Below are 22,189 nucleotides of genomic sequence, written 5' to 3'. Positions count from 1 at the left end.
TCTAATCCAACAGAACTGTTGTCTTTATCAGAAGGGAACATTTACCTGCAGACACACATGGAGGAAAGACACCAGGGGAAGATGGCTGTCTCCAACCAGGAGAGAGGGCTGAGATGGATTCTTCCTTTGTGCCCTCAGAAGGAACCCACCCTGCCAACACTTTGATCGTGGACTTCTAGGCTCGGCTGTTTAAGCCACCCAGTTTGTGGTACTTTGTTAGAGCAGCTCTAGCAAATTGCTCCAGATGCTATGTAATGCTATGGATGCTAATTACTATGTTGGGAGGTCTGCACAACCTTGAGACTGCCCAGACTCAAAGGAATGAGTCTACATGAGGGGAAGGGTTTTACCCTTGCAGTGCAGCCTTATTTTAACTTGAAACAAAATTGATCTGTTATTTTCTTCCCTCAGAGCCTAGTCTTTTAAATTTTTTATTTCTTTTGGTATTGGTTTAACACGTTTTATTGTTTTAATCCCTTTAGTCTTTTATTTTTGTGGGTTTAATGATTTTACTTATCTCAGTCATTTTTTAATCCCGTTTTTTTTTCTTCTAGCTATTTTATACTATGTCTTTTATCTCATCTTATCTTCTAGATTTTTTATTATATTTTTATTTTCCATCTGTTATTTCTAACCCTTTGCCTTATCATGTCTTTGTTCCATCTTTTAATTTCTTTTTAGCTTATTTTTTAAATTTATTTTTAGTTCATATTGTCACTTTGCCTGCTGCCTTTTTTTAAAACTACTCTTACTATCTTTTTATTTCTTCTTAGTTTACTTTATCTTTCTATTGACTGTTGTATTATCTTCCATATTTTACTGTTTTTTATTTTCTCAGCTTATTAAATGCTGGATCTGAAAACATAACCCCCAGGGGAGAGCTGGGAGGCTAACCCAGCCCCCAAGCTGAGGCTGGAGGCTCTACCTCCTTGAGCTGATCCCTCTCAGCAACTCCCCAAAGATGTCCAGTTTGCTCCAAGGCTGGCCCCTCCTGTCTGTAAGAATTAATCTGTGTACTATAGAAGAACTTGGGATAAAATCCTCCCAGGAACATACCAAGTTTGCTTATAGTAATAGCACATTAAAACTGCTGGAAGAGCCTAATTTTCTCATATCATATGCCATCAGACTGCTCCATGTGCAGTGTGTCATCCAACACTTGACATCACTAGGTGTTAGACCAGAGTTATAAAAAAAGCCCACATTATTTTTAAAGATGGCTATGGTGGGTAGGAAATTTTGCTTTGTGAAGGAATTTCAGCATACTTTCTCCTGTTTAAATTTGACAAGAAATCAAATATTCTGGATCCTTGCAACAAAAGTCCTTGGGAAGAGGCACAGTGGAGGGTCTTCTGAAATACTTACATCCTAGTTGCCTCTCATTCATTCATGTATTTTATAAATATTGAGAACCTACTATGTGCATGAATTGTGCTAGGCAATGACGACAAAGTGAAGAGCAAAAAGAGCTAGGCTTCTTGTTGTCATAAGTTTATAATCTAATAAAAGGATCTTTATCTATGACTAATCTGATTTGCCCTCCTTCCATGCAAGCTTACAGAAGGTTTTTGTGACAGAGACTGCTAGTTGTCCCATAACATGTTTTTCTCTTCTAGAGTAATACAAGTTTTAGCTGAAAAACTGACTACCAATCAAACAACTATTTCCTAGCCTCTCTTGAGGCTAAACATGGCCATGTGCCTAGGTTCTACCCTATGGGACGTAAGCAGAAGTGATAATACAACTTCCTGGTTCTGCCCTGTAACACCTACACAAAGTATTAATAATGCATGCAACTCCCTGATTATGTTTTTAACAAGAAAGGATGTACTCTGTCCATTCTTTCTCCCTTTTCCTGGCTAGAATGTGCATATGGTGGCAGGAACTGTATTAGGTGTTTCAGGCCATGATTTGGGGCATTAAAAAAGAATACTCTGATACTACAGAGCCCCCATGAAGCTCTATACAACTTAGTTTTGAACAATTACAGGAGACACTAATAAACTGATATGTCGGGTAAGCCACTGTGACATTGGCCTTTGTTATAGCAGCTGAATCAGTTCTCTTTAGCATGTACATCTCCCCCCAAACTTTCCCTTCTTTTGAGGTGAGCCTAGAATGATGTTCTTCTGAGCAGTTTCAGAGAAGAGTTAGATATATCCCTGCTGGGTTGCTCCTGTAGGTTAGAAAGAGAACCCTTCCTTGTCACCAGGTGCATGAAGGTGGATGAGCTGCTGCATTTTATGATTATACAAGCCTCCTGGCTGCATCTTCTTCTCTTGAATCTGGAAAAGTAAGCTAGGTCTTTGCTCTTGTTCCCACTTTTAAAATCTTTTTCATGACAAAATGATTTATGCAAACAGAAGAACCTCTTCTGTTAAAAACAATTTTTGATTAGAGGAATCTACACCAATGACTATACTGATCCCACGCCTCCAACCAGCAATGTGATTCCGCTCCAGATTTTCTACTGTTGGCTTAGAAGTCCAAGTTGGCCCTTAAAATGTTTACTTTTGTGCTCCCTAGTCACGTTTTCAGTTACTTCCTCAGCTGTTGGAACTCCCTGCCATCAGCCCAGCCCCTCTGCAGACAGAGGCTTCTGTGAAAGCCTGCAGATTCTTCCACCACTGAAAGTTCAGTAGAATCCTAACACTGTGAATTTAGTTTTGCTTCTACTCAATCAGATGACAATAACCCCTTATAATTGTTTGCTTGAGCTACTGTAACAAGATGCCATAGACTGGGTGGCCTAAACAACAGAAATTCACTTCTCACAGTTTTGGAGACTGGAAGTCCAAGATCTAGGTGCCAGATGATTGAATTCCTGATGAAAACTCTCTCCCTGGCTTGAAAGCTGTTGAATTCTTCCTCTATCTGAACTTGGTGAAGAGAGAGAACTCTCATCTCTTCTTATAAGAACACTAATTCCCATCATGGGGGCCCTACCCTCATGATCTCATCTATTCTAGACCTAATTACCTTCCAAAGGTCTCCTATCAAGATGCCATCACACTGAGCAGTTAGGGCTTCACCTTGGATTGGGGGAAGACACAAACATTCAGTCCATATACCCCTCATGCCCACTCTCGTCTGTCTTCAGCCCTTACAATAAACAAATTGAGTCATAATCCTGCATAATTCTAAACCAACAAAGGATAATAGTTACAGCCTACCAAAACATTCCTTGAAGTTGCCTCCTGATAGGTCATTCTCTATAGATAAGTATCTAAGGTAGCTCTCCCAACACAGAACTGGACAGGGTTCTCAGTAAAAACTCTTACTACTTTTTTTTCCCCCTTCCAGGATTATTGAGATACAATTGACATACAGCCCTTATATATTTAAGATGTACAGCATGATGATTTGGCTTACATATGTCATGAAATGATTGCCACAAAGTTTAGTGAACATCCAACATCTCCTTTAGATACAAAATTAAAAAAACAGAAAAATATATATATTTTTTCTTGTGATGAGAGCTTTTAGGGTTTACTCTTAATAATTTCATATGTCACATACAGCAATTCTGGATGCATTTATCATGCTGTACACTACATCCATCCTATTTATTGATCTTATAAGTGAAAGTTCATACCTTTTGACTACTTTCATTCTGTTCTCCCTCCAGCCACCCCTGCCTCTGTGTGTGTATGTGTGCTTAGTCACTCAGTTGTGTCCGACTCTTGAGACCTGTAGACTGTAGCCCGCCAGGCTCCTCTGTCCATGGGATTCTCCAGGCAAGAACTCTGGAGTGGATTGCCATTTCCTTCTCCAGGGGATCTTTCCGACCCAGGGATTGAACCCAGATCTCCTGCATTGCAGGCAGACTCTTTACTGACTGAGCTACAAGGGAAGCCTTGGTAACCACAAATCTGACCTTTTTTCATATGAATTTGCTTACTTTAAAACATTTTTTTATTGGAGTATAGTTGATTTACAATGTTATCTTAGTTTTAGATGTACAGCAAAGTACTCATATACATGTATTCACTGTTTTTTTAGATTATTTTCTCATATAGGCTGTTAAAGAATATTTGGTCAAGTTCCCTGTGCTATGATACCTCTGTCCATGGATGGATACTCTCCATTAGGCAAGAATGCTGGAGTGGGTTGCCATTTTCTCCTCCAGGGGATGGTTCTTCCCCAGGGGTGGAGCATGCAGATTCTGGGTCTCCTGCACTGCAGGCAGATTCCTTACTACTGAGCCATCGAGGAAGTTCCCGTACAGTAGGTTCTTATTAGTTTTCTGTTTTATATATAGTAGTGTGCATATGTGCGTGCATGCGAAGTCACTTCAGTCGTGTGCATGCGAAGTCACTTCAGTCGTGTGCAACTCTTTGCGACCCTATGGACTATAGCCCATGCGGCTCCTCTGTCCGTGAGATTCTCCAGGCAAGAATACTGGAGTGGGTTGCCACGCCCTCCTCCAGGGGATCTTCCTGACCCAGGGATCGAACCTACATCTCCCAAGTCTCCTGCATTGGCATGCGGGTTCTTTACGACTAGTGGCACCTGGGAGCCCAGTAATGTACATATGTCAATGTCAATCTCTCAGTGCATTCTCTGCCCCTGTTTTTTTTTTTTTTTTTTGAAGTTTAATTAACCTTCAGTACTATGTTAGTTCCTGTGAAACACGTAATGATTTAACATTTCAAATGTACATTTCAAAATGATCACCACAACAAGTCTAGTTATGATATGTCACTATACAAAGATAGGATATAGCTATGCAACATATTCCCCACACTGTACATAGCAATCTATATATATGCATGTGTGTGTGATTATTTTAAGTTGCTAATCTCTTAAATTCAAATGCATTTCAACAACTCTGTATTTTTACCCCTCCCACACTCATCACATTTAATGTTTTTGACATCACTTTTTATATCTTTTTGTTTTGTGTATCCCTTGATTACTTATTGCTGATTTTACTGCATTTGTCTTTTAACTCTCCTACTAGCTTTATACATGGCTGATTTACTCCATTTACTGTATATTAACCTTTACCAATGAGATGTTCCATTTGTAATTTTTATGTTTCTTGAACACTCCCTTCTGGCCTGCAGAATTTCTGCTAAAAGGTCACCTGATAGTCACCCTTGTATGTAACTTGTTGCTTTTCTCTTGCCACATTTAATATTCTCTTTTATCTTTTTTTTTTTCACTTTAATTATGGTGTGTCTTGGTGTGGTCCTCTGATCCTATTTGAGACACTGTGTGTCTTCCTAGACCTGGATGTCTGTTTCTTTTCCCGAATTAGGGAAGTTCAGCTATTGTGTCTTCAGATATGCTCTCTGAGCCTTTCTCTCTCCTCTTGCTGGGATCCCTGTAATGTGAATGTAAGTTTGCATGATGTTGTTCCAGAGGTGTCTTAAACTCTCCTCATTTCTTTTTATTCTTTTTTCTTTTTTGTCTTCAGCTTCAATGATTTCCACTACTGTGTCTTCCAGCTTGTTGGTCTGTTCCTCTGTATCATTTAATCTACTGTTGATTCCTCCCAGTGTATTTTAAAAAAAATATTTGTTTGTTTATTTACTTGGTTGCATCGGGTCTTAGCTGTGGCATGCAGGATGAGCTCAATAGTTGAGGTGCAGGCTTAGATGCCTTCTGGCATGTGGGATCTTAGTTCCCAGACTAGGGATGGAACCTCTGTCCCTTGCATTGGAAGGCAGACTCTTAACCATGGGACCACCAGGGAATCTTGTATTTTTAATTTCATTTGTTGTAGTCTTCATCTCTGTTTGGTTCTTTTTATATTTTCTAACTGTTAAAAACTTCTAACTTCTCACTCTGTTCATCTTCATCCATTCTCTCCCAAGTTCTTTGAACATCTTTGTGATCATTACCTCGAACTGTCTATTGAGTAGACTGCTATTTCCACTATACTTAGTTCTTCTTCTGGGGTTTTATCTTGTTCTTTCATTTGGAAAATATTCCTCTGTCATCTCTAATTTGCTATTTTTATTTTTGTGTATCTGGTAGGTTGGTTACATTTCTCAGCCTTGGAGAAATGGCCTTTTGAAGATCCTATGTGTCCCAGCAGTGCTCTCCCTTATGGTCACCAGAGCTGTATGTCCTAGGGGTACCCCGTGTTTGTGCTGCATAGGTCTTCCTGTGGTGCCTGGCTGACTACTATGGGCCATTTGATAAGCATGGCTGGACCCTAGTCTTGTTGGTTGCCAGGGCCTGTTTTATGCAGAGCCTGCAGGCCACGCTTTGGCAGGGCCAGGTCACGGGGCTGTTAGCTGCAGGGCCTTGAAGGGCCCTGGGGCTGGTGCTGGCCCACTGGCGCATAGAGCTGGGCTCTGCAGTAGAAGGTTGTGAGTGCTGAGGGTCCCAGATCTAGTGTCAATCTGCTGGTAGGCAGGGCCAGTTCCTGACCTGGCTGACTGCAGGGTCTGGGGTGTTGGCCTGCTGGTGAGTGGGGCTGGAGTCTACAGTCTGGAGTTGGTGCTGGCCTGCTTGTGGGTGGGCTGCATCCTGGTTTGGGAAGCTGCAGAGCTGTCGCAGTCCTAGGGCTGGTTTCTGCTGCTGATGGGTAGAGCCAGGGTCCATGGGACCCCAGGGCTGGTGGCTCTCCACTGAAGAGTGAGGCTGGGTCCGGGGGGTCTCTGGCTGTAGGACCTGAGGGTCCCAGGACTAGAGCCAGTGCACTGGCATTTGGGGCTGGCCGGCCCTGGGGCCGTCTCAGTGCTGCTGCAGGCTCAGGGGTCTTTCGGTGTTAGGTCTGTTGTAGGTGGGGCTGTGAGTCTGCCCAGGCATTTGCATGGCCTAAAACATCCCAGGACTGGGGCCCATAGGGTGGTGGGCAGGGCTAAATCCCAGCCCTAGTAGGCTAGAGGGAGGATCCCAAAGTGGCACTTATAAGAGCCAGTGTCCTCATGGTGGAATGAACTCCCCAAAATGGCTATTGCCAGTGTCTTTGTCCTCAGGTTGAGCTCCAGTTTCTTCCTGCCTCTCCAGGAGGCTTTGCAAGATCAGCAGGTGTGTCTGATCAGTTCCTTTCACTCACTGCTTCTGCCCTGGGTCCCAGAGCAGGTGAGATTTTGTGTGTGCCCTTTAAGAGTGAAGTTTTCATTTTCCACAGTCCCCTGGCTCTCCCCCAAAACGAGTCCCATTGACCTTTAATACCAAACATTCTGGGGGCTCATCCTCCTGGTTCAGGAAACCCCAAGACTGGAGAGCCTGATGTGGGACTCAGATCACTCACTCCTCAGGGGGAACCTCTGCAATTATGATCATCCTCCTGTACGTGACCCTGAGGTATGGGTCTTGATGATACCACATCTCTGCCCCCCTACCCATCATGTTGTGGTTCTTCTTTATCTCTTTAGTTGCAGAAGCTGTTTTCTGCTAGTCCTCCACTTCTTCTCATCAATTGTTTCTCTTTAAATAGTGGTAATTTGGTGTGCCCGTGGGAGGAGGTGAGCTCAAGGTCTTTCTATGCCACCATCTTGGCCCTAAACTCCTATTATGTTTTATTTTAGGATGTAATAGTATAATATCTATAAAGAGGAGATTTATAAAATAATTTCATTTCTAATAATTAGGTTCTATGTGACAAATAAGACAAAAGTGAATTGGCCATTTCATTCTCAATGTCACTAAGCTTCCAAACCCTTAAAATTGTAGTCAGTCTGTGAGGGTATCTGTGGGAATAAGTCTCCAAGATGGATTCCCAATGATCCCCATCTCTAGGCCTGCATGCCCTTGTCCTATTGTAATCCCTTTCCATTGAGTGTGAGCTGAGCTGGACTTAGTGACTCATTTCTGATGGTCAGATTAAGGAAGAAGTGACAATATATAATTTGGAGATTATGTCATAACAGACTGGCATTTGGATCATTCACTCTGAGAGAAGTCACTTGCCATGTCAAGCAGCATTTTGGAAAGGCCCATGTGGTAAGGAACCAAGCCTCTTACCAGCAGGCATGTGAGGGAACTTAGAAGCCAACCCTTCAGCCCAGTCAAGTCTTCAGAGACTTATAGCTCTGGCTGATAACTTCCGAAGAGATCTCCTAAGAGAATCTGAGCCAGAATCACTCAGCTAAGCACACCTGGATTCCTAAAATTCAGAAACTGTGTGAGGTAATACTGTTTAGTATTTTGAGATGCAAAGTTTGGGGGTGATTTTTTGTGCAGCAATAGGTAAGGAGATAATAAGATGTCAATACTAGTAAGATAACGCCACAGCTTCTACATATATTTACCTTCTCTGGAGGGGATCAGCCACCTGCAAAAAAGGAAGTCAGAATGTAAACGAGAATCTGAGAGAATATTTATCCTCTGGAAAGCATAATTGAATCATCTGCTTCAATCATGATTGAATACATAATTTTTATTCTCCCAAACCTCCTGTCATGACTAGACACAAAATTAGCTAATTAATTGATGACTGCTTATTGAGATTTGCATTGCTTTCTATTTGCCTTATTTAAAACAAATATTTAGTATATTCACAAAGCTTCTTCTGAAGCAAAGAAGAGTTATTTTGCCTGGTGAATCCTTTTAGTCTTGTCTGGGCTTCCAGTTGGCTAGGTACTAAGGGGTCCTATAGATTAGAGACTTAACTCCAAGGGTCATGGCAAAACGTCTGAAGTTCATTACCAGGACTATGATGGCACAAGAAGGGAATGTGGAAGGTGCATACAGGACCCTAAACAGAATCCTTACCATGGATGGGCTCATTGAGGATATAAATCAATGGCAGTATTAGAAGCCTTGCTATAAGAGATAGAGAGAAAGTGATGAAACTTGACAGTGAATCTACAACATGGGAATGGCTCACAAGATTAACTTCTTGATGTGAAAGAATCGGGCAGATCCATGGCAGAGCTCCTGAGGCCTTTGGATAGGAGGCCAAGTATGAAAACCCTTATTCATTTGACTCCACATCTTTTCTTTCTCTAACCCTCTTCTATATCTTTCTTAAAATAAACTCAATTACATATATTTGTTCAGTTGCTCCGTCATGTTCGACGCTTTGCGACCCCATGGACTGCAGCTCGCCCGGCTTCCTTGTCCTTCACCATCTCCGGGAGCTTGATCAAAGTCATGTCCATTGAGTTGGTGATGCCATCCAACCATCTCATCCTCAGTCATCCTCTTTTCCTCCTGCCTTTGTGTCTTGTCTGAAGTCTTTACTGACCAACCCCAACCTCCACCCTTATCTTCATATAAGCCATCCGTGGCACCCTGAGAACACCTCTGTTATGGCATTTGGCAGTGTATTGTAATTGTCTGATTACTTGTTATCTGCATCATTAGGCTGGGAGATTTTTGAACCTAGAGACGGACTTATTCAACTTTGTTCTTAGAACAGAACAGTCTCTAACTTATAGTACAAGATCAACAAATATATTTTACATGAATGAGTGAGAATATATATATACATATTTGATTTTTACTTACAAGGAGTGATATGTTTATTCTAAAAATTTCTTTCTTTATGGCTGCACTGGGTCTTTGTTGCTGCATGCGGGCTTTCTCTAGTTGTGGCACAGAGGCTCCTCACTGCAGTGGCGTCTGTTGTTGCAGAGCATGGGCTCTAGGCACACTGGCTCAGTCGTAGTGGTGCATGGGCTTAGTTGCCCCTCAGCATGTGGAATCTTCCAGGACCAGGGATCAAACCTGTGTCCTTTGCTTTGGGAGGCAGATTCTTAACCACTGGACCACCAGGGAAGTCCTGAATAAGAATATATTAATGGGGATTTCCCTGGTGATCCAGTGGTTAAGACTTCACCTTCCAAGCAAGGCAGGATCCAAGGCAGGATCCCTGGTTGAAGAACTAGGATCCCACACGCCTTGCAGCCAAAAACTAAAGCAATATTATAATAAATTCAACAAAGGCTTTAAAAATTTAAAAAAGAATATATTAATGAAGGAATGAATAAGCAAATGAATAAATGAGTTGGCCTTGGAAGAAAACTAAGTGGCCTGAGGAAAATTACTACCCCCTCAGATTTCTGTTCACCAATAAAATTGAAGGGGCTGGACAAGTTTATGACTAAAATCCCTTTCCATTCAGACATCTTATGATTGAAGATGGAAGTGGGAACTTATGCTCTTCTAGGACCTTCAAAAAGCAATGTTGGAAAGAAGATAATAAAGATAAGAGTGGAAATTAATGAAATAAGAAACAGACCGATAATAAAGAAAATCAATGAAAGCAAAGCCTGGTTCTTTGAAAAGATCAATATAATTGATAAACTCCTAGCTAGATTGATTAAAAAAAAAAAAAAAGAGGAAAGACACACTTAAAAAAAAGGGAAGACACACAAAAATATCAACATCAGGATGAAAGGGAGGGCTCATCACTTCAAATTCTATAGATATTAAAAGGATAAAAGAGTATTATTATCAACTTTTTAGAAAAAATTTGGCAAGTTACATAAAATGAACAAATTACTTGAAATACACATTAGAAAAACTGGCCCAAGAAGATATAGAAAATCTGAGTAACCCTCTATCTATTAAAGACTTGAGTTCATAATTTTTTAAGAAACTGATAAAATTCTATCAATTACTTAAGGGTGAAATAATACTAATAATACATTGATTGTTTCAGAAAACAGAGGGAAAAGAAACATTTCCCAACTCATTTTATGAGTCCAGAATTACCATGATGCCACAATAAAAGATATTACAAGGAAAGAAAACTACAGAGTAATATCTCTTGAACATAGACACAAAGCCTTAACAAAATTTTTGCAGATAGAACCCAGCGATATAAAAAGATAACACACAGGACCAAGTGGGATAGTTCAGGCATACAGGGCATAAAAAGTGTAAAAGAAGAAATAAAACTGACTTTATTCACAATTAAAATGATATGTGTGTGGAAAACTAACGAATTTACCAAAAATTATTAGAACTAATAAGTCAGTTGATCAGAGTTGCAGAATATAAGATCAGAATACAAAAATAAGTCATATTTCTATATACCTGTAACAAACTATTGGAATATAAAATGAAAAGATACCCTTTGCAGTAGCATCAACAAACATGTAATACCTAGAGATCAGTTTAATGAAAGTTGTCTAAGACATTTACATGGAAAACTATAAAACATTGCTGAGAAGTTAAAAGATCTAAACAAAGAGATACACAATTGTCATGGATGGGGAAACTCAGTATTGTAAAAACATTAATGCTTCCCAGATCAACCTATAGAGTCTACGCAATACCAATCAAAATCACTGCTATGAACTGAATGTATCCCCCCTCTCCAAACTTGTGTGTTGAAACCCTAATCCCAGTGTGATTGCATTAGGAGGTGAGGTCTTTGGGAGGTGATTAGGTCATGAGGGCAGAGCCTTCACAAAAGGGTTTAGTGTCCTTATAAGAAACTCCCAGAAAGAACCCTTGCCCTTTCTGCTATGTTAGGACACAATGAGAAGATGGCATCTATGAACCAGGAAGCAGGCTCTCACCAGATGCTGAATCTGCTAGTCTGCTGATCTTGGACTGCCCAGCTTCCAGAACTGAGAAATAAATTTCTGTTGTTTAAGCCTATGGTATTCTATTATAGCAAGCCAAGGGACTAAGATAACCATCCAGTAATTTTTGCAGAAACTGACAAGCTTATTCTAAAATTTACATGGAGGGACCTCCCTGGTGGTCCAGGGGTTAAGAATCACCTGCCAATGTGGGGGACACAAGTTCAATCCCTACTCTGGGAAGATTCCACATGTTGTGGGGCAACTAAGACCATGCACCATGGCTACTGAAGACCGGGTGCCCTAGAGTCCACAAGAGAAGCCACCACAATGAGATGCCCACATAACTGCAATGAAGAGTAGCCTCGGGAGGGAGGATCAGGATGGGGAATACATGTAAATCCATGGCTGATTCATGTCAATGTATGACAAAAACCACTACAATATTGTAAAGTAATTAGCCTCCAACTAATAAAAAAAAAAAAAAAAAGAGTAGCCTCTGCTTGCCACAACTAGAGAAAGCCTGAGTGCAGCAACAGAGACCCATCATAGCCAAAAATAAGTAAATAAAAATTTTAAAAAACAACAATAAAATGAGAACCTGACTTTAAAATTTACATGGAAATTCAAAGCACCTGGAATATTCAAAACTATCTTGAAAAAGAAGAGCAAAGTAGGATATATTACTTGACTTCAAGACATACTCTAAAACTATAGTAATGAAGTCAGTGTGGTATTGGTGTAAAGACGGACATATAGATAGTCCATAAATAGATATAAACATATTTTGTCAATTGATTTTGACAAAAGGGCCACAATAATTTAAAGAGGAAAGGGTATCTTTTCAACAAATGAAGCTAGACCAACTTTCTGTTGTTGTGTTAGTCGCTCAGTCATATCCAGCTCTTTACAACCCCATGCATAGACCATAGCCCACCAGGCTCCTCTGTCCACGGAATTCTCCAGGTGCCATTTCCTGCTCCGGGGGAACTTCCCGACCCAGGAATCAAACTCTGATCTCCTGCATCACAGGCAAATGGTTTACTGTCTGAGTCACCAGGGAAGCCCAGAACAACTGTATAGTCTCATGGAAAAAAATGTACCTTGACCACAACCTGATAACACACTAGAATAAAAACAAAAAACAAAGAAACAAAAAACAAACTAGAATAGGTCCTAGACCTCAACATAAAAGGGATAATAATAAAAATTCTAAAATAAAACATAAAAGAAAATCTTTGTGACCTTAGAGTTATTAAAGATTTCTAAGAACATAAAAAAAGAAAGAGTAAATTTGACTCCACTGAAATTAGAAACCTCTGCTCTTCCAAGGACACTTTTGGAAAACAAACAAGGAAGTCATAGGCCAAAAAAGGAAGTAAATGCTATTGAAAAAAGTATTTACAATACATGTAGCTGACAAAGGTCTTGTATTCAGAATATGTAAAGAACTCATATGTTTCAATAAGAAGGCAAACAACCCAATTTTTTAAAAATGGACAAATTTTGTTTGAACAATCACTTCAATATTTGAACAATCACTTCACTGAGGAAAATCTATGAATGGCCAATAAGGCACATTCAACATCATTAGTCATCAAGGAAATAGAAATGAAAAATGCAGTGAGATTTTATTACACTCCTATTGGAATGACTAAAAGAAAAAAGATGAACAATGCAGTGTGAGCAAGGATGCAGAGCAACTGGAACATTCATATTGTTGATGGGCACATAAAATGCTATCTCCACTTTGGAAAAGATTTTGACAATTTCTCATAAAATTAACATACACTTACCATATGACCCTACTGGATATACCCAATTCACTACCCAAGAGAAATGAAAATATATACCCACAAAGACTTTTATACTAATGTTGAAGGAAATTTTATTCATAACAGCCCCAAACTGGAAATAATCCAGATATCCATGAACAAGCATAAATAAATAAACTGTAGTAAAGTCACACAATGAAATACTACTCAGCAATGAAAAGAGAAACTACAGGATCATGCAACAACTGGGAAAAACCAGGCACAAGAGACCATGCTCCATGGTTTTGTTTACATGAAAATCTTAAATTTGCAAAGCTAGTCTACAGTGACAGAAAAGAAGTCAGTTGTTGCCTGAGGTCAGTAGTTGGAGGGAACCTTTTGGGGAAAATGGAAGTGTTCTATGTCTTAATTGTGGCGGTGGTCACACAGGTTTAAAAATTTGTCAAAACGCATTGAACTGTGCAGTTAAAAATGGTATGTTTTACCTTCAGTAAATTATACCTCAATACAATTAATTTAAAAAGAAAAAAGGAAAATAATAAAAAAACAAAAAGAAAAATGGAAATGTTGGCCAAATCCTACATTGAAGGAGTGGAGTTTGAGGCTGATCTCAGTCTCCATCTTCCCATTCCCTTCAGTGTATTGTCAACATCTTTACCCCAAAGCCATCCCACAATGGTGACTCCTTTCTCTGGGAAAGATTTCTTTCCCCACCTGTCACCTCCAGCCAGGCCTTTGCTCATCCACCTCCACAATCCAGAACCTCCTGTACCCCAAACCAGCTGGCTTTAAGGGTAAGTGGTGTGTTTCTTCCCAGGTAAGGGCTTGGGGCCAAAGCTGAACAGTCTTAGCAAACTATGTTCAGCTGAGGCAGAGTTGGCCCTCGACTAACCACATCAGCCTCACCAGCTCTTCCGTGTCTTGGCAAGGGTAAGAGATTGCACACAGAGTCTCTGGCACCTCTGCCTCCAAACCTCAACACTTCTTATCCTGTGGACCATGAGGGCCAGGCTTTCTGGCCTGCATTTGAAGTTCCTGACCTAGGCTTCTCGGTCTCTTCCCCACCTGAGTCTCATCCTCTTTTCAGATCCTAGCTCCCTCTGTCCCAGGTCCTCTCCTGTCCCTGAGACATCATTCTACCTAGGAAATCCCAAATAGAAGTGTTTAAAACAATCCAGGTTGGCAGTGATTGTGTCTTAGGGCACCACTGGTGATCTGTAGGAATCACTTGTGAAAGAACAGCCTGAGCTGTTCCTCCCCACCAAGAGAATGACTCTCTGGAAGACAGGATAACCTTGCTGCTCACAATATTCATGGACCCTGCCCTCCCCGGGGGAGATATATATACAAACCATTTGGGGACATAGGAAACAATCCTAGCTAAACATGTAAAAAGGTGCCAGGAGGGTTGGGAAGCTTGGCTAGGGCTCCTGCCCTGCATTTGTTTCTAGAGTCTTACTTATACCCCTGTTCCAGGGAAAGGCTAAAGCATGAATTCAGGTAGGCAGTGGGGACCACAGACCTCCTGGCCAGAGGCTGTGGGGATTTGGGCCACAGCATGCTTAAGGGAGTTATGGCTCTCTGCCCCTCAGCCCCGTATTTCCCTCCTACTTTTGGACGGCAAAGAGGATACAATTATGCTGGTCATGGGAATGGCTGGACCCGTCCGACTTGAAGACAATGACTTGGCCAGAGCACGTGGGCGAGCCCAGGAGACTGGCTCGGGTCTGTGGCTTCCTGGGAGGAAGTGAGCCATTGTTTCGGGGGCTGTGTGGGCCCGCTGGAACTCTGCACAATGCAGGGATCAGTGGGTGCCAGGTTCAGCCCACCAACAATCGGGAACTTGTTTATTGCTTTAATGACCCCACAGTGAATCCACCTGGAAACAGACCTGCTAATGAGCGGAGACAGAGCTGGCACAGCCCCAAGGGAAGCCTGTCGGGCCAGCTCCCCTGGAGGCACGGAGGGTGTGTGGTCTGAGACTGGGAGAGCTGGGAAGTAGAGACCTGGGTTCTGTCTGGGAAAACCGCAGGGAGAGCTCATGCTTTTCCTCCCCATCTGCCTCCTGCTGTGGGGTCATGAGAAGGCAGGGTGGGGGGAGGGCTGCGGGGTTGAGACTGGGAGGCCTAATTGGGCTTTCCCCTCTAACCTCTGTTCCAAACCGCTGGTGGCCTTGACCAAGCTAAGCTTTCTGGGCCTCAGTGTCCCATCTTTCAGGAAGGGATACCAGAATTCTTCCTGCTGTGTCTCTACTTTCCCAGGGTTTTTGGGAGGATAATGTCAGATCCAACACAGCAACTGCTTTGAACTCCTTGGAAGAAAAAAACCCTTTTAGACATCAAGGCTTTATATTGTTTGCTTCTTTCCCCTGTGGTCTGGGACCCAGTTTTCCTAGGTTGTTTGTCAGACACCTGCCAGAGACTGAGACAAAATTAAACTGTCCCTGCGTCAAGGACATCTGCGAGCCATGGGTGAGCAGCATAGGAAGGTATAATGGTGTGCTGGAGACAGCCCGTGGCAGCTCACCAAGAGAGCCAAGTGTTCAAAGTTCAGGAGTATTAAATCCATTCAGTTCAGTTCAGTCGCTTAGTCGTGTCCGACTCTTTGCGACCCCATGGACTGCAGCACGCCAGGCCTCCCTGTCCATCACCAGCTCCCAGAGTTTACTCAAACTCATGTTCAACGAGTTGGTGATGCCATTCAACCGTCTCATCCTCTGTCATCCCCTTCTCCTCCTGCCTTCAATCTCTCCCAGCATCAGGGTCTTTTCAGATTAGTCAGTTCTTCACATCAGGTGACCAAAGTATTGGAGTTTCAGCTTCAGTGTCAATCTTTCTAATGAATATTCAGGACTGATTTCCTTTAGGATGGACTGGTTGGATGTCCTTGCAGTCCAAGGGACTCTGAAGAGTCTTCTCCAACACCACAGTTCAAAAGAATCAATTCTTTGCTCTCAGCTTTCTTTATAGTCCAACTCTCACATCCATATATGACTACTAGAAAAACCATAGCTTTGACTAGATGGAACTTTGTTGGCTGAGTAATGTCTCTGCTTTTTCATATGCTGTCTAGGTTGATCATAGCTTGTCTTCCAAGGAGCAAGCATCTTTTAATTTCATGGCTGCAGTCACCATCTGCAGTGATTTTGGAGCCCCCCAAAATAAAGTCAGCCACTGTTTCCATTATTTCCCCATCTATTTGCTATGAAGTGATGGGACCGGATGCCATGATCTTAGTTTCTGAATATTGTTTTAAGCCAACTTTTTCACTCTCCTCTTTCACTTTCATCAAGAGGCTCTTTAGTTCTTCTTCACTTTCTGCCATAAGGGTGGTGTCATCTGCATATCTGAGGTTATTGATATTTCTCCCGGCAATCTTGCCCAGCATTTCTCATGATGTACTCTGCATATCAGTTAAATGAGCAGGGCAACAATATACACCCTTGATGTATTCCTCTCCCAATTTGGAACCTGTCTGTTGTTCCAAGTCCAGTTCTAACTGTTGCTTCTTGACCTGCATACAGATTTCTCAAGAGAGTAAATCCATTGGTAGCTTGCAATTAGCTGCTGTGGTGGTTTTCATACTGCATAAATCCCTACAGATCAGGTGGGTTTTTTTTCTTTTTTAGAACTGGTTTCTCAAGATAGGGTCTTTGGAAGACTCAATCAGTGCTATTCTGACCCCACTGCACTCCCCATCCAGGTCTCACCAAGCAGATATGGCCCGTTTGCCTTCTGAACAGAGGCCCCTGGAGACTGGAAGCCTGAGCAGTTAATGTGCCCCATCCTGGCAGTGGTGGGGCAGGAGTGGCTACTGAGGTGTAGGTTATTGGACTCACTGCTGGAGCTAGGAGAAGAGTTGTCTCTTCTGTACCATACTGAGCTCTGAGGGTCTGAGAGCCAAACCAAAACTCCAGCTGGGTGCTAAGGACAACTTCTGCTCCAGGTGTTTCTTTGGCCTGTCCAAACACATAAGGATTAAGAATGAGATTGGGAGATCACATGAGTTGAACACATCAGGCATCTATGAGAAGACTCATAGGAGGATAACTCAGCGATCTCATTAATTATTTGAGGAGGACTTCCCTGGTGGTACAGTGGATAAAAATCCACCTGGTAACATAGGGGACAAGAGTTTGATCCCTGTTCCAGGAAGATTACACATGCTGCAGAGCAACTAAGCCCATGTGCCACAATTACCGAGCTGGAGCTCTAAAGCGGCTGTGAGCCACAATTACTGAAGCTGTGTTCTGCAACCACTGAAGCCTGTGTGCCTAGAGACTAGGCTTCACAACAAGAGAAGCCACCACGACGAGAAGCCCGTGCACTGCAGCTAGACAAAGCCTGCACATAGAAATGAAGACCCATCAAAAACTATTATTTGAGGAACTGTTTGTTTGCTTGACTTTGGGATATTTTTTAAATTTACTTTTAATCAGAGTATAATTGCTTTACAATACTGTGCTGGCTTCTGCCATGCAACAGCGTGAATCAGCCATAAGTATACAAATGTCCCCTCCCACTTGAACCCCTCCCACCCTCCTTGACCCATCCCACCCTTCTAGGTTATCACAGGGTACTGAGTTGAACTTCCTGTGTTATGCAGCAACTTCCCATAAGCTCTCTATTTTATATATGGTAAAGCGTATGTTTCAATGCTCCTTTCTCAGTTGGTCCCAATCTCTCCTTCCGCAACTGTGTTCAAAGTCTGTTCTCTATGTCTGTGTCTCTATTCCTGCCCTGCAAATAGGTTCATCAATACCACTTTTCCATATTTCTTATATAGGCATTAATATATGAAATTTGTTTTCTTTTTTTTTTTTCCTTTTTTTATTAGTTGGAGGCTAATTACTTCACAACATTTCAGTGGGTTTTGTCATACATTGATATGAATCAGCCATAGGAAATTTGTTTTCTCTTTCCAACTTACTTCACTGTGTAAAACAGGCTCTAGGTTCATCCACCTCACTAGAACTGACTCAAATTCGTTCCTTTTTATGGCTGAGTAATATTCCATTATGTATATGTACCATAACTTCTTTATCCATTCACCTGTTGATGGACATCTAGGTTTCTTCCATATTCTGTCTATTGTAAATAGTGCTGCTATGAACAGTGGGTTACACCTGTCTTTTTCAATTATGGCTTTCTCAGGCTATATGCCTAGTAGTGGGATTGATGGGTTATATGGTAGTTATATTCCTAGTTTTTTACAGAATCTCCATACTCTTCTCCAGAGCAGCTGTATCAATTTACATTCCCACCACCAGTGCAGTGGAGTTCTCTTTTCTCCACACCCTCTCCAGATTTTATTGGTTGTAGGTTTTTGATGATGGCCATTCTGATTGGTGAGAGGTGACACCTCATTGTAGTTTTGATTTGCATATCTCTAATAAGGAGTGTTGTTGAGCATCTTTTCATGTGTTTGTTGGCCATCTGTATGTCTTCTTTGGAGAAATGTCTGTTTAGATCTTCCTCCCACTTTTTGCTTGGGTTTGTTGTTTTTCTGGTACTGAGCTGAATGACTTGCTCATATATTTTGGACATTAACCCTTTGTCAGTTGTTTCATTTCCAACTATTTTTTTCCCATTCTGAGGGTTGTCTTTTCCTCTTGTTTATAGTTTCCTTTGCTGAACAAAAGCCTTTAAGTTTGATTAAGTCTCATTTGTGGATTTTGTTTTTATTTTCATTATTCTAGGAGGTGGATCAAAGGTGGATCACTGTGATTTATGTCAAAGAGTATTTTGCCTATATTTTCCTCTAAGAGTTTTATCGTTTCTGGCCTTACATTTAGGTCTTTAATTCATTTTGAGTTTATTTTTGTGTATGGTGTCAGGGAGAATTCTAAGTTGATTTTTTTACATGGAGCTGTCCAGTTTTCCCCACACCACTTATTGAATAGTCTGTCTTTTCTCCCTTGTATATTCTTGCCTCCTTTGTCAAAGATAAGGTACCTGTATGTGCATGGGTTTATCTCTGGGTTTTCTATCTTTCTATCTTGTTCCATTGATCTATATTTCTATTTTTGTGCCACTATTGTACAGTCTTGATTACTGTAGCTTTGTAGGATAGTCTGAAGTCAGGAAGGTTGATTCCTCCAGTTCCATTTTTCTTCCTCAAGATTGCCTTGGCTACTTGGGATCTTTTTTGTTTCCATAGAAATTGTGAAATTTTTTGTTCTAGTTCTGTGAAAAATGCCACTGGTAATTTGATAGGGATTACTGAACTGTAATCTCTACTGAATCTGTAGATTGCTTTGGGTAGTATAGTCATTTTCATAATATTGATTCTTCCAATCAAAAAACATGATATATCTATCACCTGTGTCAGCTTTATTTCTTTCATTTGTGTCTTTCAGTTTTCTGTACACAGGTCCTTTTTCTCCTTAGATAGGTTTATTCCTAGGTATTTTATTCTTCTTACTGCAATGGTGAATGGGATTTTTTCCCCTAATTTCTCTGTCTTATTTTTCATTGTTAGTGTATAGGAATGCCAGGGATTTCAGTGTATTAATTTTGTGTCCTAAAACTTTATTAAATTCATTGATTAGCTCTGGTAATTTTCTGGTGGTATCTTTAGGGTTTTTTATGTATAGTATCAGTGAGAGATTTACTTCTTTTCCAATCTGAATTCCTATTTCTTTTTCTTCTCTGACTGTTGTGGCTAGGACTTCTAAAACTATATTGAATAATAGTGGTGAGAGTGGTCACCCTTGTCTTGATCCTGGTCTGAGAGGAAATGCTTTCAGTTTTTCATCACTGAGAATAATGTTTGCTGTGGGTTTGTCATATATGGCCTTTATTATGTCAAGATAGGTTCCTTCTATGTCCATTTTCTGGAGAGTTCTTATTGTAATTCAGTGTTGAATTTTGTCAAAAGCTTTTTCTGCAACTATTGAGATTATCATATTGTTTTTATCTTTCCATTTGTTTATATGGTGTATCACATTGATTGATTTGTATATATTGAAGAATCCTTGCATCCCTGGGATAAACCCCACTTGATCATGCTGTTCAGTTCAGCTCACTTCAGTCGCTCAGTTGTGTCCGACTCTCTGCAACTCCATGAACTGCAGCACTCCAGGCCTCGCTGTCCATCACCAACTCCCGGAGTTTACTCAAACTCATGTCCATTGAGTCGGTGATGCCATCCAACCATCTCATCCTCTGTCGTCCCTTTTGCCTCCTGCCCTTAATCTTTTCCAGCATCAGGGTCTTTTCAAATGAGTCAGCTCTTTGCATCAGGTGGCCAAAGTATTGGAGTTTCAGCTTAAACCTCTCTCCTTCCAATGAACACCCAGGACTAATCTCCTTTAGGATGGACTGGTTGGATCTCCTTGCAGTCCAAGGAACTCTCAAGAGTCTTCTTCAACACCATAGTTCAAAAGCACCAGTTCTTCTGTGTTCAGCTTTCTATATAGTCCAACTCTCACATCCACACATGACCACTGGAAAAATCATAGCCTTGACTAGATGGACCTTTGTTGGCAAACTAATGTGTCTGCTTTTGATCGTGGTGTATGATCCTTTTAATGTATTTTTGGATTCTGTTTGCTAGTATCTTGTTCAGAATTTTTAAATCTATGTTCATCAGTGATATTGGCCTATAATTTTCTTTTTTTGTGGCATCGTTGCCTGGCTTGCATCTCAGGGTGATGGTGTCCTTGTAGAATGACTTTGGGAGTAGTCCTACTGCTGCAATTTCTGGAATAGTTTGAGAAGGATAGGTGTTAGTTCATCACTAAACCTTTGATAGAATTCACCTGTGAAATTATCTGGCCCTGGACTTTTGTGTGTTGGAAAATATTTGGTTGCATTTTCAATTTTGGTGGTTATGATTGGTCTACTCATGATTTCTATTTTTTCCTGCTTCAGTTTTGGAAGGTTGTACTTTTCTAAGAACTTGTCCATTATTCCAGGTTCCATTTTATTGGCGCTAGTTGCTCGTGGGAGTCTCCTATGAGCCTTTGTATCGCTGTGTTGTCTATTGTAACCTCCTTTTTCATTTCTAATTTTATTAGAAATTTGATTCTTCTCCCCTTTTTTTTTCTTTATGAGTCTGGCTAGTGGTTTGTTAATTTTGTTTATTTTCTCAAATATCCAGCTTTTCCTTTTATTGATCTTTGCTGTTGTTTCCTTCATTTCTTTTTCATTCTGATCTTTATTATTTCTTTCCTTCTACTAAATTTGAGGATTTTTTTTTTTTTTTCAATTTGCTTTAGGTATAAGGTTAGGTTGTTTATATAATGTTTTCCTCGTTTCTTGCAGTAGGCTTGTATTGCTATAAACTTTCATCTTACAACTGCTTTTGTAGGATTCCACAGATTTTGGATCATTGTGTTTTTGTTGTCATTTTTTTTTCTAGGTATTTTTAAATTTTCATTTTGATGTCTTCAGTGACATATTGGTTATTTAGAAGCTTATTGTTTAGTCTCTGTGTTTGTGCTTTTTACATTTTCTTCCCTGTAATTCATGTCTAGTCTCATAGCATTGTGGTCAGGAAAGATGTGATTTCAATTTTCTTAATTTTACTGAGGCTTGACTTGTGACCCAAGATGTGATCTATCCTGGAGAATGTTCCATATGGACTTAAGAAAGTTTATTCTGCTGTTTTGAGGTAGAATTTCCTGAAGATATCAATTAGATCCACCTGGTCTAATATGTGATTTAAAGCTTGTGTTTCCTTATTAATTTTCTGTGTGGATGATCTGTCCATTGGTGTAAGTGGGATGTTAAAGTCCCTACTACTATTGTGTCACAGTCAATTTCCCTTTTATGGTTGTTAGAATTTGCCTTATGCATTGAGGTGGGCTTCTTGGGTGGTACTAGTAGTAAAGAACCCTCCTGCCAATGCAGGAGACATAAGAGATGTAGATTTGATTCCTGGACTAGGAAGATATCCTGAAGGAGGGCATAGCAACCCACTCCAGTATTCTTGCCTGGAGAATCCCACAAATATAGGAAACTGGAGGAC

General features: G+C 40.9%; 1 long non-coding RNA gene and 1 pseudogene across 1 annotated transcript in view; one reads left to right on the top strand and one right to left on the bottom strand.

Annotated features, from left to right (window-relative positions):
* LOC133069551 (uncharacterized) overlaps positions 1–22,189 on the bottom strand; it is a 65,777-nt gene that overhangs the window by 987 nt on the left and 42,601 nt on the right. The window contains exon 3 of the long non-coding RNA XR_009695895.1: positions 8,214–8,236. This is a non-coding gene — a long non-coding RNA (uncharacterized LOC133069551). The remainder of the gene's footprint in view (positions 1–8,213; positions 8,237–22,189) is intronic.
* Positions 8,585–8,845, top strand: LOC133069508 (small ribosomal subunit protein bS21m-like; annotated as a pseudogene).

The sequence above is a fragment of the Dama dama genome, chromosome 14 (assembly GCF_033118175.1).
Source record: "Dama dama isolate Ldn47 chromosome 14, ASM3311817v1, whole genome shotgun sequence".
Classification (NCBI taxonomy): Eukaryota; Metazoa; Chordata; class Mammalia; order Artiodactyla; family Cervidae; genus Dama; species Dama dama.
This window is presented reverse-complemented; position numbering and strand designations above follow the sequence as displayed.